The 16,964-nt window shown below is 39.7% G+C and overlaps 1 protein-coding gene and 1 non-coding gene across 5 annotated transcripts in view; one reads left to right on the top strand and one right to left on the bottom strand.

The window, feature by feature from the left end:
• The window catches only part of RERE (arginine-glutamic acid dipeptide repeats), a 426,753-nt gene that overhangs the window by 168,190 nt on the left and 241,599 nt on the right, over window positions 1-16,964 (top strand). The window lies entirely within an intron of this gene.
• On the bottom strand, window positions 860-932 carry TRNAE-UUC (transfer RNA glutamic acid (anticodon UUC)). The gene has a single exon. It is a non-coding gene; the product is annotated as a tRNA-Glu (tRNA).

Genomic DNA, 16,964 nt, shown 5'->3' with positions numbered 1-16,964 from the left:
TGGGGCATCATAAGGGATTTCTTCAGTGTATTATTGTTATTCTCATTTGTTTCTTTAGGATGTAGATCACAAATTAATTTTTTTCTTTTTCCTTTTCTGAATTGGTTTTAATACTCAAATCAAGTATAAATTATAAATACCCCCCAAAATGTCATTAAGAATGAGCCTAGCAGTGAGTGATACTGTGAGGATAAAAATAGACTATTATATAACTATACTTCCTTGTCCTAGGGGGACAAGCCTATGTTCAGATTATTTGGTCTGAGAAGAATGAGGTTTTATTGAGAAATCGGGTATTTAGGATTTGTCGCTAGCTAAGGTTTAACCTCATGCCTGGTTACAACCAGTTCTCTTTTGCTCCTGCTCATCATCTCTGGAGTTACCTTTATTTTGCCCTTAGAGGCTCAGCATAATGGACTTGTAGTTACAGTGCCCATGTTACCTCCTGCCTTGGGGTCTTTGCACTTGCTGTTGCCTCAGGTTAATGACCGACCCCCCCGCCCTCCCTGTCCCCAACACACACACAGACATACTTACTTAACTGCTCTCCTTTCTTCATTTCTCCCATTCCAGTGTCATTGCCTTTCCCCTCCCACGTTTTCCAGATTTCCTTAATAGCTACTGTCCTGGCATTATGTATCTTTTCTTCTAGCACTTATAACAGTAATACTTTTCTATTTATTTCTGTTACTATTTTAGGATTAGTAGCTGTCTCTCTCTTCCATAAAGGCAGCAACTCTGTTTTTGCTTATTCCTGGAATCTACAATAGTGTACACATAGTGTGTATTCCATAATATTTGTTTGCGTTTGTTTGTTTGTTTTGTTCCTGGCCTCGCCGCTTGGCTTGCGGGATCTTAGTTCCCTGACCAGGGATTGAACCTGGGCCCACGGCAGTGAAAGCGCCAAGTCCTAACCACTGGACCACCAGGGAACTCCCAGTATTTGTTGAGTAAATAAGTTTCTGAAAATTTTTTTCAAAAATATATTGACTGATAAATGATGTCAAAGTTAGAATAATGCTTCTGGAAGTCCGTCTTGAATCATTTATTTCCCAATGGATGATTTAACAGACTTGTTATAAAATAAAAACCAAAACAAAAACCTTGTGGAGCTCTGTTTATATTTTGCATCTGTGTCTAATCTAACTTCTTTGTTGTCTATCAACCGTTACTCTACTTTTGAGATGACTGTCACGGTAACAAATTGATTCATTACACAGCTGTGTGCAGCCAGATTTCCCTTATGGGCCTCTTTAGCATAGAGTATTGATTTCTAAAGTTTGCTGTGGGTGGCATATAAATTTCTTTCTGCTTTTTTTCTTTTCCCTAGCTTTATTGAGATATAATTGACACATGACATTAAACTTAAGATGTATAACATAGTTATTTTATGTATGTATATAATGCAAAATGATTATACCACAATGAGGTTAATTACGACCCAAAATTACAGTTTTGGGTGTGGGTGTGGGTGTGGGTGGTGTGAACTTTTAAAATCTGTTCTCTTAGCAACTTTCAAATATACACGGCAGTATTCTTAACTATAATCACCGTGCTGTACATTACATCCCCAGAACTTATTCATCTTATAACTGGAAGTTTGTACCCTTTGACTGCCTTCACCTATTTCCCCTACCCCTATCCCCCACCTCCACACCTGTGGCAACCACTAATCTGTTCTCAGTTTCTGAGTTTGGTTTTCTTAGATTCCACATCTAAGTCAGATCATACAGTATTTCTCTGTCTGACTTTTTCACTTAGCATGATACCCTCAGGGTTCATCCGTGTTGTTGCAAACGGCAGGATTTCCTTCTTTTTTTTTCAGTGGCTGAATAATGTTCTGTTGTATACCTATGCATTTTCTTTATTCCTTCATCCATCAGTGGACCCTTAGATTGCTTCCGGGTCTTGGCTATTGTAAGTAATGCTGCAGTGAACCTAGGGGTACAGATATCTCTTCCAGATAGCGATTTTATTTCCTTCAGATACATACGCAGAGGTGGAATTGCTGGATCAAATGGTAGTCATATTTTTAATCTGTGGAGAAACTCCCATGCTGCTTTCCAATTTACATTCCCACCAATAGGATGTTCACTATTTTCAGTTAGATACTGTGATTCCTTTATTCTTGATCAGGTAAAAGAGTCAAAAAATTAAATTCAAATCATTGGGAGATATGTTTTTCACTTGGGCAGGTCACTTTTGCTTGCTATTTCGATAAGGAAAGTGTTTTTTAAAATGTGCTTATTAAGCTGGTTCTCTGTTTTTTGTATTCTGTCATTTCAACTGATAATTTTTGATTCTCGCATTTACCCTGGACATATTCGTAGAATAAAAGAAATCTCCATCACATGCAAGAGAGGAGGGAAAAAATCCAAGACTCAGAATTTTCATGTTTGTTACATCTCTGGTTCTTCCGCTTTCATAAACAAAGAGTGAAATTTTTCATGAAGATAAACTTTACTTATAAAAGACGAAGAACTTTTAAGTTTGTGGTTTATGAAATCTTAGGTGAAATAAAACATTTCCCCCTTTTATTTGCAAATTTTCCTTATTGTTTGGAACTGGGGACTTGAACTGATAAAGGACCTAGAAACTAGAATTGATTTTATATTAAACATTGAGATGTTAATTCCTTTTGATGCAAATGGAATCTAAGCTGGAAAAATCTAAACAAAATGAAACCTGGGGATCTAGTTTGAATTAAAATTACACACACACACACACACACACACACACACGGACTATTGAAGTTAAAAGGAGACTATTAATCAAAGCATAATATTGAGTGGACTCAAAAGAGTATAATATTGTATGATTCCTTTTATATAAAGTTAAAAAACAGTTAAAACTATTCTTTGGTGTTTTGAAGTCAGGATAGCAGTTACACTGATGGGGCGCTGGTGTCTGGAACAGAGCATGAAGGGGACTTTTGGGTCTGGTCATGTTCTGTTTTGTGGTGATAGTGCTGGTCACATGGATTTGTTCACTTTGTGAGAATTTATCATGCTTTGCACTTTGCTGTATGTCTGTTATACTTAAATGAGAAATTTACTTAAAAAGAAAAAGGAAAGTTAAAACGTGAAACTTTTAAAACCGTATAGTCTCCCTTTGGTTCAAGTTTCTATTTAAGGAGGGAAGGGAGTTACCAGCGTTTTAACAAATCATCTGTCCTAACATTTAGCTGCTGATGCTTCACTGAGGGGTTGGTCTTTGACCAGTTAAGAGGCTGAATTTGGTTTCAGAGTCTTGATTTTCTGAATAATTGAAAGCTTATCTACTGCAATCACACAGATAAACATTTCCTTTCTAAAATAAAGGTGAACAAAACTCTGGCATTTGGTGTTCCAGGACATACATTTTAGGAGAAAATAAAAGCTCATTTGATCTGCAGCTTTTCATCCATGGCTTTTATATGTAGAAGAATTTTAGGTAGAAGTGACATGAAAGTGAAGGTGTCTTCTTTTTTTTTGCGGTATGCGGGCCTCTCACTGCTGTGGCCTCTCCCGTTGCGGAGCACAGGCTCCGGACGCGCAGGCTCAGCGGCCATGGCTCACGGGCCCAGCCGCTCCGCGGCATGTGGGATCTTCCCAGACCGGGGCACGAACCCGCGTCCCCTGCATCGGCAGGCGGACCCCCAACCACTGCGCCACCAGGGAAGCCCCCCTCTCCTTTTTATATAGACATCAGTCATTGGAGTAGGGCCCTACCTCATTCTAACTAGTTATGTCTGCAGTGATTGGTTTTCCAAGGAAGGACACATTTTGAGGCACTGAGGGTTAGGACTTGAATGTATGAATTTTGGGGAGATGCAGTTCAACCCATAACAGGCAGGAAGAGCTTTGTTGTTATGTGGACTCAAGTTTGAGTGACCCAAGGTTTAATGACCACTTCAGCTCTCTTAGTTGTGTCCTTGGAATAGTTGTGAAAATGTATTTCTTATTTTTAATCACTATAATGTGTACTTTTAGTTGTGGGTTGCGTTTTTATTTTTTCTGTTTCTTTTGAAATTTTATTTCAACTTTTCCCAAGCCTCAAGAAATGATTGCCTTTTAAGTGTTTATTAGGAAATTATTCAAATTCTAAATATATGTAAAAGAAAAAATTTTAGCACATAAAAAGTTACTACTTTATGAGGGTCGAAGAAGCAAGAGGAACTTCTAAAAATATTCTAACCAAAAGAATGGAAGGTGGTAGAGTTTTGAGACTAGTTAACCATATCTTTTTCTATTTCATAAGGAAGGGGTCCTTAAGTACAGTGAGACATGTCCTCCAGACGCTTGCTAGAGTGCCTGAGGTTGGCCACAGATGGGCGTCCCATGAGAGTTGGTTAGAAACGCACAGCCTCAGGTTCCACCCCAGACTTACTGAGTCAGAATTTTTGTTTTCAAAAGGTGATTTAAATACACATTAAAATTTGAGAATCACTAATCTAGACCAGCGCTTCCCGGTCTTTTTCAGGTTAATGCACAAATATAAAATGAGCACATTGCCTTGAGGGTTGAGAGGACCAGCATCCCAGCATACCTGTCACTTATTTACAGCAGAGTGGAATTTAGGCAGATCCAAAAAAGGGAGAAAAGGAAGATACTCTTTCATGGCTAGAGTTGTTGTGTGTGTGTGTTTTAAATTTAATTAATTAATTAATTTATGGCTGTGTTGGGTCTTTGTTGCTGCGCGCGGGCTTTCCTCTAGTTGCGGTAAGCGGGGGCTACTCTCGGTTGCGGTGCGCGGGCTTCTCATTGCGGTGGCTTCTTTTGTTGCAGAGCACAGGCTCTAGAGCACAGTCTCAGTCGTGGCGCACGGGCCTAGTTGCTCCGCAGCATGTGGGATCTTCCCGGACCAGGGCTCGAACCCATGTCCCCTGTGTTGGCAGGTGGATTCTCAACCCCTCTACCACCAGGGAATCCCCCATGGCTTGAGATTTTGATGTAAAATGCAGCATATGTAGTTCAGGAGGAATAGAGGTGGCTGTAGAATTAAGTTGTGACCAGTCTGCTGGGAAAGATTTGGATCTTCTCAAGTGCCTGATTGCAAAAGGAACTGTGAACCTGGTTGCAAATAAACAGATGTGAGGGAGAGAGGGAGCTGTAATCATGGATGATAACTAACCGTTTTTAAAACACCTGCTCGTTTCCAGTACTGGGCTTGCTTTACATGTGTTGTTTCTAGTCCCCAAAGTCTCTACACAAATCAGTCATTGTTTCCCTGTAGTACATATGGGGACAGAGAGGCCACACAGCTAGTTTGTAAGACCGCACGGGCCTGGGAGAATTGGTTAAAGCCAAGAATGGATGGACATTTGCAAAAACTACTGAAGATAATAAAAATAATAAACACACTTATGTTGAAAGATAAAGAAGGGATAGGCCCATTTCTTAGAAAATGCAAATGAAATAATTACTTGGCTCTTTTTCTTTCTCCTACTCCTAGTTACATCTTGCCTCCTTCTGAAAATTGTTTATCGCTCACTTGCTAGACACATATAAAGAATTGTTAAAAAGGTAATTGCATAACAGTTACGGGAAGTATGCTGAGTGGGGCGAGGTAAATTGTTGCAGAATATTTAGGCTACTGTTGAAACCTTACCCCAGCAACTGAAAGGGAGGATACATGGTTTATGTGATCTAATAAATGCGAGCATATTGTATTCATTCAAGTTTTTTTAATGCAAGCTGGGGGACATTGGGCACATCACACACAAAAATAATTTGTTGGTAGAATAACACACAGAATGGGTGGAAACCTGCCTGATCGAGGGAAGTTCCGATTCTGGGTCAGCAGAAACTACTGACCATTCCATCTGGGTGCTACCACTGGAATAGGGGTCCTTCAGCATTTTCCTGTCTTGCTGTCACTCAGCTCCAGTCACAGTCTCAGAAGAGTAAATTTGGTTGGTGAAGCTTGAATTGCATGTCTGTGTCTTGGATCAAAAAAGACAGATCTTGATTTATTGCTCCCCCTAAAACTACACATGGTGGAGCTACAGTAATTCTCCTCAGTGGAATTCGGGAGCTGTTCGGTGGGGAAAGTAGATGAGAGATGGCCAGGAGAACGGCATGTGTTCCCTGTGTACCACTTTATCAGGAGACTCTCACTGTGTCACCAGATTCAAGAAGAACTTCTAACGACATATGGATATTTATAAATAGTTTGTTTTGCTATGCATGTGCTAGGTAAATAGAGGAACGATGTCAGTGGAACGTGCGACTTGTGCTGGTTCATATGCAGCTTTTCTAGGCAAGAGGTGTGTGAATAGAGGAAGTGGAATTATAGTGTGCAATTATATGGTATAATATAGGCTTATAGTTTAGCAGAAAAGGAAAAACAAGATGAGAATTTAAACCTTCAGTTTGGCTGTTGCACCAATGAGAGCCCTTTCATCTCTCTTTAAAGTGAAATGAAAAAATGAGCACCTGTCCTGGGGCTCCTTCTCCAGAGAGGTGCACCCCACCTTACATGCCTGCTGTTGCTCGCCTTTACAGAAGCCCCATGTTAATCTGCACTGTTTCGGTACCTTCGAGTCAGCATCTGCTGTTTTTATGAATTTTTTTTTTTTTTTTTTGCGGTACGTGGGCCACTCACTGTTGTGACGTCTCCCATTGCGGAGCACAGGCTCCGGACGCGCAGGCTCAGCGGCCATGGCTCACGGTCCTAACCGCTCTGCAGCATGTGGGATCTTCCCGGTCCGGGGCACAAACCCGTGTCCCCTGCATCGGCGGGCGGACTCTCAACCACTGCGCCACCAGGGAAGCCCCTTTTTATGTATTTTAAATATTCCCTAAGGCAGCCTTCATCACCTCTGTGTGCCTGCTTGGGCTAGGCTGTGTTATTTCTTGAGGTTATACTTACTGATTAAAAAAAAAGGGGGGGGGGACTTTCCTGGTGGCGCAGTGGTTAAGAATCTGCCTGCCAACGCAGGGGACACGGGTTTGAGCCCTGGTCCAGGAAGATCCCGCATGCCGCAGAGCAACTAAGCCCATGTGCCACAACTACTGAGCCTGTGCTCTAGAGCCCGTGAGCCACAACTACTGAAGCCCATGTGCCTAGAGCCCGTGCTCCACAATAAGAGAAGCCACCGCAATGAGAAGCCCGTGCACTGCAACCGAGAGTAGCCCCTGTTCGCTGCAACTGGAGAAGGCCCACACAGCCACGAAGACCCAATGCAGCCAAATAAATAAAATAAATAGATAAATAAATTTATATTTAAAACAAAACGGTAATCTGATTTTAGAGTTGCAGTAGTTTTGGTTAAGGTGCCCCTTACCCTGTATTTTATTTTTAATAAACATTTTTTGCAGAACATGCGGTTTTCCCAACAACATATATATTGTGTTACAGCAGAAGTGTCTACATGAGAAACAGTGAACCACAATGTATTCTTAACCTATACATTCCAAAAGAAACAGAAATGTTCTGTATGCGGCCATTTGAAAATCACCCTGATAATGGCAGGTATATGTTATGGGTAAATAGTAATCCTTTGAAGGCATTTTTATGAACAATTAATCCTCAAACTCAGAGATCTAGCTTTCTGGTAATCTGTTCACCTGTTTCCTGGATCCCACTTTTAGCCTGCATCCAGAAATCCTCTGGACACCCTGCACCCCCCAAGGACCCCTGATCTGTGGCCTCACCCCTTCTCACAGTCCCTTTACCCCTTGACGTTTCACACCTGGTTTAAATGCCGCCATTCCCATTTCTTTTGTGTCTTTTCCTTGCTGTTCCACTCCAGAAGGACAGGGATCTTTTTCCTTTTAGCTCACTCATGTACCCCAGTTACCTAGAAAAGTGTCTAGGACATTCTAGGCACTTTGTTATTTTTTCCCCAGATGTTTATCAGCATAGGCAGGGGTGGTGACTCCACACTTGAGTGTTCACCCTCTGTCTCTTGGGCGGCCTCTCTTGAATAGCATTGTCTCAGCTGTGCTGCCTTTAGGAGTTGGGCAGTAAACACATGTACAGAGTGGCTGATGTAAGGACTTCCTTGAGAAGGGTCCTCAGGCTGAAATTTTATGTAGAAAAGACTATCCAGAAAGTTTTCTTTGGTTTAAAAAATTGGTATTCAGTTTGTTAAAGTTATAAATTAGAATACATGGCACTACTTCTTAAAAGTTCAGCTTACAAATCTTACATCCTTTATCAATTAAATTTAACAGTCACTTTTAAGGGATTTTTGAATTGTGATTGGTCTTGTTTTTAAAGTAATATCTTCAACAGTTAGGCTTACTTATTAAATAAGTAAAATAAATTTAATATGTGGTTTCTATTGTTAAGGGATCTTTTAACACAAACCTTCTCAAAGCACTTAATGCTTCTATAAATGAAGTAAATCATACCTATGAATGAAGTGAACCTATGAATGAAGTGCCTTAAATATTTCAGTGCTGTGCGTAAACTCACTTAGGTTTCAGTCTTGACCGCTCCTCTGAATCAGTTTCACACACGGGTGAGGTGGGTGGTTGCAAGGGACAACCTCTGTGCCTTTGTTTCTTCACTAGTGAAATGGGGATCAGAGTATCCGCTCCAGGGGCTTTGCACAAGTACACACGCATACACACAGGGCTTCTTTAGAGAGGCCAGGCATATAATATGGCCCTAGGTAGTGTTACTTTGAAAAATTGGAATTACAGGATATTGTTGTAAGCCACATTCTTTTAACTATAAAAAGAATAAAAATGTCAAATCCTGATATCTTATTAACCCCAAAAATGTTAATATACTTTTGATTCTCTCAAGTCTTTCTTTAATTCTGAATGCTCTCAGGGATAGAAGATGTGTCAATTTAAGGAGGTAATTACCACCAAATTGGGGTTACTTAATTTTTAATCCTCCTAGATTGAAAAGCTACGTATCTACTAATGGGAGATATTTATAGTCACTAAGCCTCCATCTTCAGAACTCTAAAGGGAGATGGCTTCTGACCTCACATTATCTAATTCTTTGACTATTCATAAAAGTCTGCAACTCTTTTATGGTTGGCTGCCTGTTTTTTTTTTTTTTAAATTAAAGGTTTCACTTTTGGCTGGAAAGGCTGTTGAACACAATGGGACCCTAAGATACACGTGCTTCCTCTCCAAAGATGAAGGGCTTTGACCCTCTTAGGATCTTGTGTTCTATTTTCTTAGGACTGTGTAATCCTTATGGGTATTTGAAATGTTCAGTGGAATGTTTGCCTGCCTAGTGATGACAGCAGCTCATGAACTTATCCTGTGACACAGGAGTGGGCTCAAGCAAAAACTTTTCCTAGGAAGCTGCTTTGCTTGTTCAAATGCTCAAAAAAATATCTCAATGAAGCGTGGAAACCACACGGAATTCCTGGCGAAGGTTATTTTGAGAGGGGACATTACTCTGCTCTCAACCACCTGTGCTCTGACGTTAATGTAGCTACTGCTGAACATGAGCTCTGGCCGTTCAGGACTCCGTTTGGGTGGGTCAATCACGATGCGGTCCCAGTTCCGTATATTTGTGTGTCTGAGTCTGAATTGGACTTGCCTCTTGCTGTTGGTTGGTTTCAGTTTGCCATAGTTGATAGAGAGCTTTTCTTTTGGTGGAACTGGTTACCAAGTTTAGTTATTGCTCCTTAAGACCCTCTCTGAGTATCATGGTAAACACAACGTGCACCCTCCTTCCCCCGCCTGCCCCGTTTTTTTGGTCTCAGTAGAACCTGCATCTTTCTAGTTCATTAAAAGCATTATATGAAGTTGAAAAAGGGAGCAGGATTTATCAAGAACCCCTTATCAGTATTTTGATAAAGAGACTTTTTTAAAAGCCTAGTTTTCTTTTTTTTTTAATTGATGGTATGTCACTTGGCCTGTTAATGCCCTGTTCACAGGTTGTAGAGTGCAAGCATACCTGTTCCACTTTGATTTCACTGTTGTCCTCTATGTCGAGTTCCCAGCATGGTTTTCACACAAGAAGAGGTACAAGAAAAATGATAAAAAATGAATGGTAAAGAAGTCCAAACTAGGTGAGAAGAGTAGAAGAGATCACCTCGACATTAGATGGCAGATGGATTTCATCTGCTCTTCCAGGTGAACGAGGCTGAATGTAGTCCGTTTGGAAGGAGTGCTCTGATCAGCTGACAGTGTTGTTCTTGGGTGCAGGTGTGGGAATATTTCCATCCTTGATCTCGATTCATAAAATGAGCTGAGTTTTCAGCCGAAATGGAGAATGTGGCAAGGAACTTGGAGGTGCAGTATTAGAGGCACTTTGTTACCCTCGTAGGCATCAGCTGAAAGGTATATTTTGTAATCCTCAGCTCAGTGCGCTTGATCTTAACCACTGGAAAAGTGCTTGAGCGTTTTGTAGCAGAAGGTTTCCGAGCATATGTGTCATTAATGAATACAAACCCTTTTACGAGGTAGTCTTCTATGGTGCAATTTCACATTTTCAGCTGAGCTACTTGACTTACTTAGCATTTCTAGAGCAATGGTCAGCAAACTCTCTCTGTAAAGGGCCAGAGAGTAAATATTTTCAGCTTCGCTGTAGGCCATACAGTCTCTGTTGAAACTGCACAGCTCTGCCCTTGTGGCATGAAAGCAGTGACAGATAAGATATAAATGAGTGAGGTGGCTGTGTTCCAATAAAACTTTATTTATGGACAATGAAATTTGAATTTCATGTAATTTTCACATGTCAAAAAATATTCTTTTTTTCCTCCAACCATTAAAAAAATGTAAAAACCATTCTGTACTTTGTGGGCCTTACAGAAACAGGTCATGGGTCAGATGTGACCTATAGGCCATAGTGCCGATCTTTGCTCTGTGGGTTTCCTGCCTCAACTTCTAGTTCTGCCTGTTTCTATAATCCTTAAAATTCTTTCATCACCTACTATTTTATGCTGCATTAAAAAATATTTTTTACTTTGATTTATCCAGTTAAATTAAAACATATTTTTTACTTGTCTATATTGTTGAAACCATTTAGGTATTAAATTTTAACTTTTTCTGCTTCCTATCAAGCTCTACGAGGCATAGAATGATACCTTATAAATAAGGTATTTGCTGGGATGGTGACACTTTGAAACTCTGTTTATTTCTGTTTTCTTTTTGAAAGAGTGTATGTACGTATCCTCTGTAAAGAATCTGAATAGAAACTGAATGAGAAAAGAATGTGGATTAGTTAAGATGTCATCATTATAAACTAGCACAAATCATGACTGTCTTCAGAGGTGTTATTACCTAACAGCTGTGTGATACGTCTTGGGGAGTCTTCGTCATTGGTCGGTTGTAAAGCAAGCTAACAGCCTTCCGGAGACTTCTGTTCCTATGGGACTAGAGCAACTGGATAACACAGCAGCGCGGGGAGAGATCGGGGGAGGCAGGGGTTCTTTGGTTTGAATCTCCAAGCTGGATACTAAAATCAGCCCAGTGGACTGAGATGAAGAGAGTCCCAATCACAGTGGAAGAAGATTTATGTTTACCTGGAGTCTAACTGGACTGATATTTCCTGCAGTTATGTTAAAATCCTCTGCCCTTTTGCTTAGTGAGCAAGTGTTTGAACTCTTAAGCTCTGGAGGTTTAGCTTTTGCTGGCTCCATTAATTGTTAAATGTTCCCTTTATTATAATTATATATTGATGCCTTGCTTTGTAGTAGCTGAGGAAATTGCTGAAAGAGTTGTTTAATCTGTTATACTCTATCAGTTTTGTAAAACGCTCTTTTTAAAAGGAAACAATTTTGATTTGAAGTGGCATGGTGGTATTTGGGTTGGCTAACATCGTTTAAATTGAAATGCAGGAATTTGGCTCTGTTCTTGACAGAGATTGGCTTGTGTTTGACTTTGACCCATGTGTTTGTCATCTTTCCAGATATTGCCTTCTATTTATTCTGACAGCTTCACCAGCTGAGAAAACCAGACTTTCCACAATTAAAAATAATGTCTGTGGATTTAAAGATGGGGCAATATATTGTTTGGTGAATTACTTTAAAATGTATGTGCATAAGAGTGGTTTCTTTTCCTTTTTCGAAGCGTTTAAATACCGCAGAATAGATACCTGTGTGCCTCAGTTTTGATTTGGGGATAACTGAATACCCTACATACTAGAAAACGTAAAAAGACAGGCTTTTCTTTTCTACTCCTTCATACACTTGTGTTAGTATACACTTCATAATGGATTTTAAGTACCATAAAATAGATGGGGGAAGATCAGGAAGTTACCTGGTTCATTCATTCATTCATTCATTGATCCATTCATTTATCGGCTGCGTTGGGTCTTCGTTGCGGTGCGCAGGCTTCTCATCGCAGTGGCTTCTCTTCTTGCAGACGGGCTCTGGGGCGCACGGGCTTCAGTAGTTGTGACTCGCAGGCCCCAGAGCACAGGCTCAGTTCCTGTGGCATACGGGCTTAGTTGCTCGGCGGCATGTGGGATCTTCTTGGACCAGGGATTGAACCCGTGTCCCCTGCGTTGGCAGGTGGATTCTTAACGACTGTGCCACCAGGGAAGTCCCACCTGGTTCTTTTAGGTTAATGCTTAAAATGCATGGAAATGGATAAACTTTCACTTTACTGGTCTATTAAGTTCATACACAGTGACTCTTTATCATTATGTTTGCATTAAATATCCAGTACCTTTAAATCTTTTTCATTATTTCACTATTAAATACATGCTCAAGCCAATTAGGCAGCATACTGTATGTTACCTATGAAAGATATTACACATTTGTACACTCATTTAACCTCTAAATTTATTTTCTCACATATCTCTAAATTTCCTTATTCATCTGCCTTTGCAAGGAATGCCTTTTCAATGATGTCCAGTGTGATAATCAGTGTAGTGTGTAAAATGTGTAAACTGAACTGTAAAAGGCAAAGATAGGGTTGTTTTATGTTCTCTCTGAAGGCTGTAGACATTGTTCTGGCTTTCTTTGTGTGCTGGGTAGATGTTGATGCTTGACAGATGGTGTGCTAGTCTCACTTTAGACTGATCGGTAGAGATGTAATAAAAATACAGTTTTGGGGGGCATTTGGTTGCGGCTATAAGTTCCTTTTAAAAAGGAGAAATGGATTGAGTTTATAATATAATTTTTAATATTATTTCAGTATGTTGCTTTTCATTATTCTCATTGTTAACATTTTAATTTGTAAAGCTATGCATAACTGTTCGCTCTGAAGCCAGGCATTATTATTATTCGCTGGTGTTTAGTTCTTAGACGTTACTTGTCCTGAACATCCCATTGGTTCTGGTATTATAGAACATAGGTACTGTACAATTACCAAATTGATTGAGGGAATGTTAATTCTTTGTATAATTATAATTTTTTCTCTTTAGTAGAGGGAAAGAAAAGGTCACAAAAAAGTCTCACCTGATATCTTGTATTTTTATATTGTCAAGAATAGTTTAACTGAAAAGCAGTGTTTAATTACCACTATTCACACCTAAAGTTTTCAAGTTTGTGTTTGAGAATTAACTCTAGCAGCACTTAGACTTGGGGAAATTATGCTTCTTCCTTACAAGGGATTTTATACCTCACATTTCCGATTAGACAATGGAGACGTGGTTTCCGGTTTGCTCTCTGTACTGGCTAGAAGGCATTTTTTTTTTTTTTTTCCCTTCTGGTATGCGGGCCTCTCACTGCCGTGGCCTCTCCCGTTGCGGAGCACAGGCTCCGGACGCGCAGGCTCAGCGGCCATGGCTCACAGACCCAGCCGCTCCGCGGCATGTGGGATCTTCCCGGACCGGGGCACGAACCCGTGTCCCCTGCATCGGCAGGCGGACTCCCAACCACTGTGCCACCAGGGAAGCCCTAGAAGGCATTTTGAGGGAGAAAAACCCTGGGCTATCTTTCAGGCTCATAAATGAGAATGCTTTCGAAGTCTGCAGCAACTATCCAAAAAATAGATATTTGGCATTATGGAGAGCAGTCTTTCTTCCTTCCTTCCTTCCTTCCTTCCTTCCTTCCTTCCTTCCTTCCTTCCGTCCTCCCTCCCTCTCTCCCTCCCTCCCTCCCTTCCTTCGCTGTTAACAATTTTTGCTTTAATATATGAATTACATTAATACCTCACGTTACATATACGAAGCCAAATTACACTAACTTAGTTGTTTACAACCTCAAACCTTACTCCCAGTATACATTCTAATAAATTTATTCTGTAAAAACAATACATTTTTTTGTTTTTGATTTTTTTTTTTTTTTTTTGCGGTACGCAGGGCTCTCACTGCTGTGGCCTCTCCCGTTGCGGAGCACAGGCTCCGGACGTGCAGGCTCAGCGGCCACGGCTCACAAGCCCAGCCGCTCCGCGGCATGTGGGACCTTCCCGAACTGGGGCACGAACCCGTGTCCCCTGCACCGGCAGGCGGACTCTCAACCACTGCGCCACCAGGGAAGCCCTGTTTTTGATTTTTTACAGTAAACTTTTCAACTAGAAACCTCAAATACATGAAGGATGTTCCAAGGACAAGGATAACAGGATTGATAAAACCCAAACTGACTAAATGTGTTCTCACAATATAAGCTGGCATAAAAATAAATAAAATTTTCTGTGATCACAATTGCAACAATAATATACACATAATAATGGTTTGTGGATGAGTATTAACTATTCTAATTCTACTTCCAAAAGAAAACAACAGATCATTTTAAGTGTCTATATTTAAAAGTCAGTGCTTTGTCTAACTTCCCATAGGGCTACTGCTGATTCCAGCTTTAAAATGTAAGGTATCCAGCTTGAGTGATTAGCTCAAATTGTATTGAGATTGGGAAAAAATAAATCATTGCCTTTATTTTGGAGTAACACAAAAGACTCACTAACTTCACATATAGAAACTGAGTTTGTGTACGTTAACAACCTGAGTTTTGAGAAGTATAAGCTGTCAACTAGCTGTTTCTAATGCGGAATAGATATTTTACAGTATGATTAAACTTTACACATGGCCTCAAAACGGAAGAACAATTTTAAGTTCATCTTCAATATGCCAACATTATGTATCTAGGAATTGGTTCCTGGGTTCTGTCACAGAGAGGAAATCCCTTAAGCATTATGTTGAGTGGTCATTTTAAAAAATGTTAATTTATATTTAACTGAGTGGTGATGGTGGAGTAAAGGCAGGAGAGTGATGAACATAACTGCCTTGATAAAGGATCCTAGACTTGTATAAGCTTGTGCAAAAATCTGGATAATCCTTAGTGGTTAAGGGCAACTTCATGCAACCAAATAACATGAAATTAAATCAGTAACCTTAAAAAAGGCTAAAAAGTCTTTTTTTTCCCCCCAAACACAACAGAGAGGAATGTGAATAATGTAGATACAAACTGGGGTTCTGTCAATGACAGGAAGGACTATGTATGTGTTGGTTCATATCAAATCCAAGAATGTTAGACAACCAAACATAACCTTCTTGTGGTTTTCTTACTATGCAGCATTCATTATGGTAGTTAGGTCCCTTCACTGTTTTGCAAGTCTGAAGTTGTGTTTGAGAGCAGTCTTTTTTAAAAATTGCACCTGGCATTCAGATCATGATTGGTGGAGGCTAGCTGTTGTAGAGACCATCAGTTTTGTCATATGTTTTACTTCTATTATCTCCCAGCTGCTAGGATTCTCAGTGCTGTGGCATCTTATACACAGACATATGGATTTCCAACTCCCTTTTCAGCATTATTTCTGTTACCCAACTTCTGTAATGATTAGAGGTGCTCCATTTTGTTCTCTCCCCAGAATTTACCTGGTGCTTTTTACCTTTGTTCTATGAGTACATTTGTAATATTTGGTTATAGGCCTTTCTTTTTATTTCTCCCCCATATTTTCCTTCCTGCATTTTTTTCTTTTTGTTTTTGATGAACAAATAATACATTTTCAAGGAAGAAAATTGAAATACTCAGTTAAGCAAAAGTTAAAAGTTAAAGTCACTAGATTACTGTTAATATTTTGTTGTGTGGTCACTTGCCTTAGTAAACAGGTGTAGGATTATGCTATTCGCTGTTTTGTAATAATGCTTTTTAACTTAACATGTCTTGAATTTATTGTCATGCCAGGAATTAATCAGAGTCATTACTGCTGCTTAGTATGCCATTAAAACTGGAATTCTTAACCTTGGGTCCATCGTCAACCTAGGTGACTGTGAATAGAATTCAGGAAACTGTGAACTTGGGTGGGTAAAAAATGGCATCTTTATTTTCACTAATTTGTTACATTTTAAATGACATTTAGCATTCATTTCAATTCTGAAGGCAGGTAATAAACCATAGTAATATTGGCAGTACCTGTGACACCAAAATAAATCACAGGTATTCTTATATGACATCATGTAGAGAAAACCATCTGAAAATAATGTTTATGTTCATCACATAGGAGGTTACTGGGGGAGTAGCCTAGTAAATCTTATTTAACGAATCTATAAAGAAGCACATATATTACATTGCAGTTTTTTCTCATACTGTGACAAGTATTTCAATACATGTTTTTGTGAATTTGAAACCTTTTTTTTTTTTTTTTTTGGGTGGAGATTGGGTGTAGAGATTGCTAAAGGCATCCATGACACAAAAAATTAGACATGCCTACATTAGTCGATAGATACCATAATGTAAGTAGCTATATATAGTTGGATTTTAGGTTCTTCCCAAATATTCTCCACTATAAACAACAGTGGTGAATAGTTATCTATTCAATTCTGCTCACTTTCCTTAGAAGTGGAATTGCTGAGTTAAATGGTATGTCTGGACTGCTAAAGATTTTTAATGAATTGACATTACAGTTCTTTCTAGCTAACCCTGGTGTACTGTAGGACTTTGGCCTCTGCAAGTGACTCCGTTCGTGCGTTTGAAACTGGAGAAATGTCCTCTAGGCAGAGCAGGAGACTTTACGTCATCTTTAGGTAGTAAATCTTCACCTCAGAGAATGGATCAGACACATTTGCGCTGTTTTTTATCCACAGTTAATGGCGTGGAAAGGAGGAGGTAAAGCTGTGACATTGTATCATCTTTCTGGTATGAAGTAAAATATGGAGTATATTTTGAGAACTTAGTA

Source organism: Delphinus delphis, chromosome 1 (genome assembly GCF_949987515.2).
Source record: "Delphinus delphis chromosome 1, mDelDel1.2, whole genome shotgun sequence".
NCBI classification, from domain to species: Eukaryota; Metazoa; Chordata; class Mammalia; order Artiodactyla; family Delphinidae; genus Delphinus; species Delphinus delphis.
The sequence above is the reverse complement of the archived record's forward strand: the minus strand, read 5'-3'. Positions and strand labels throughout refer to the sequence as shown.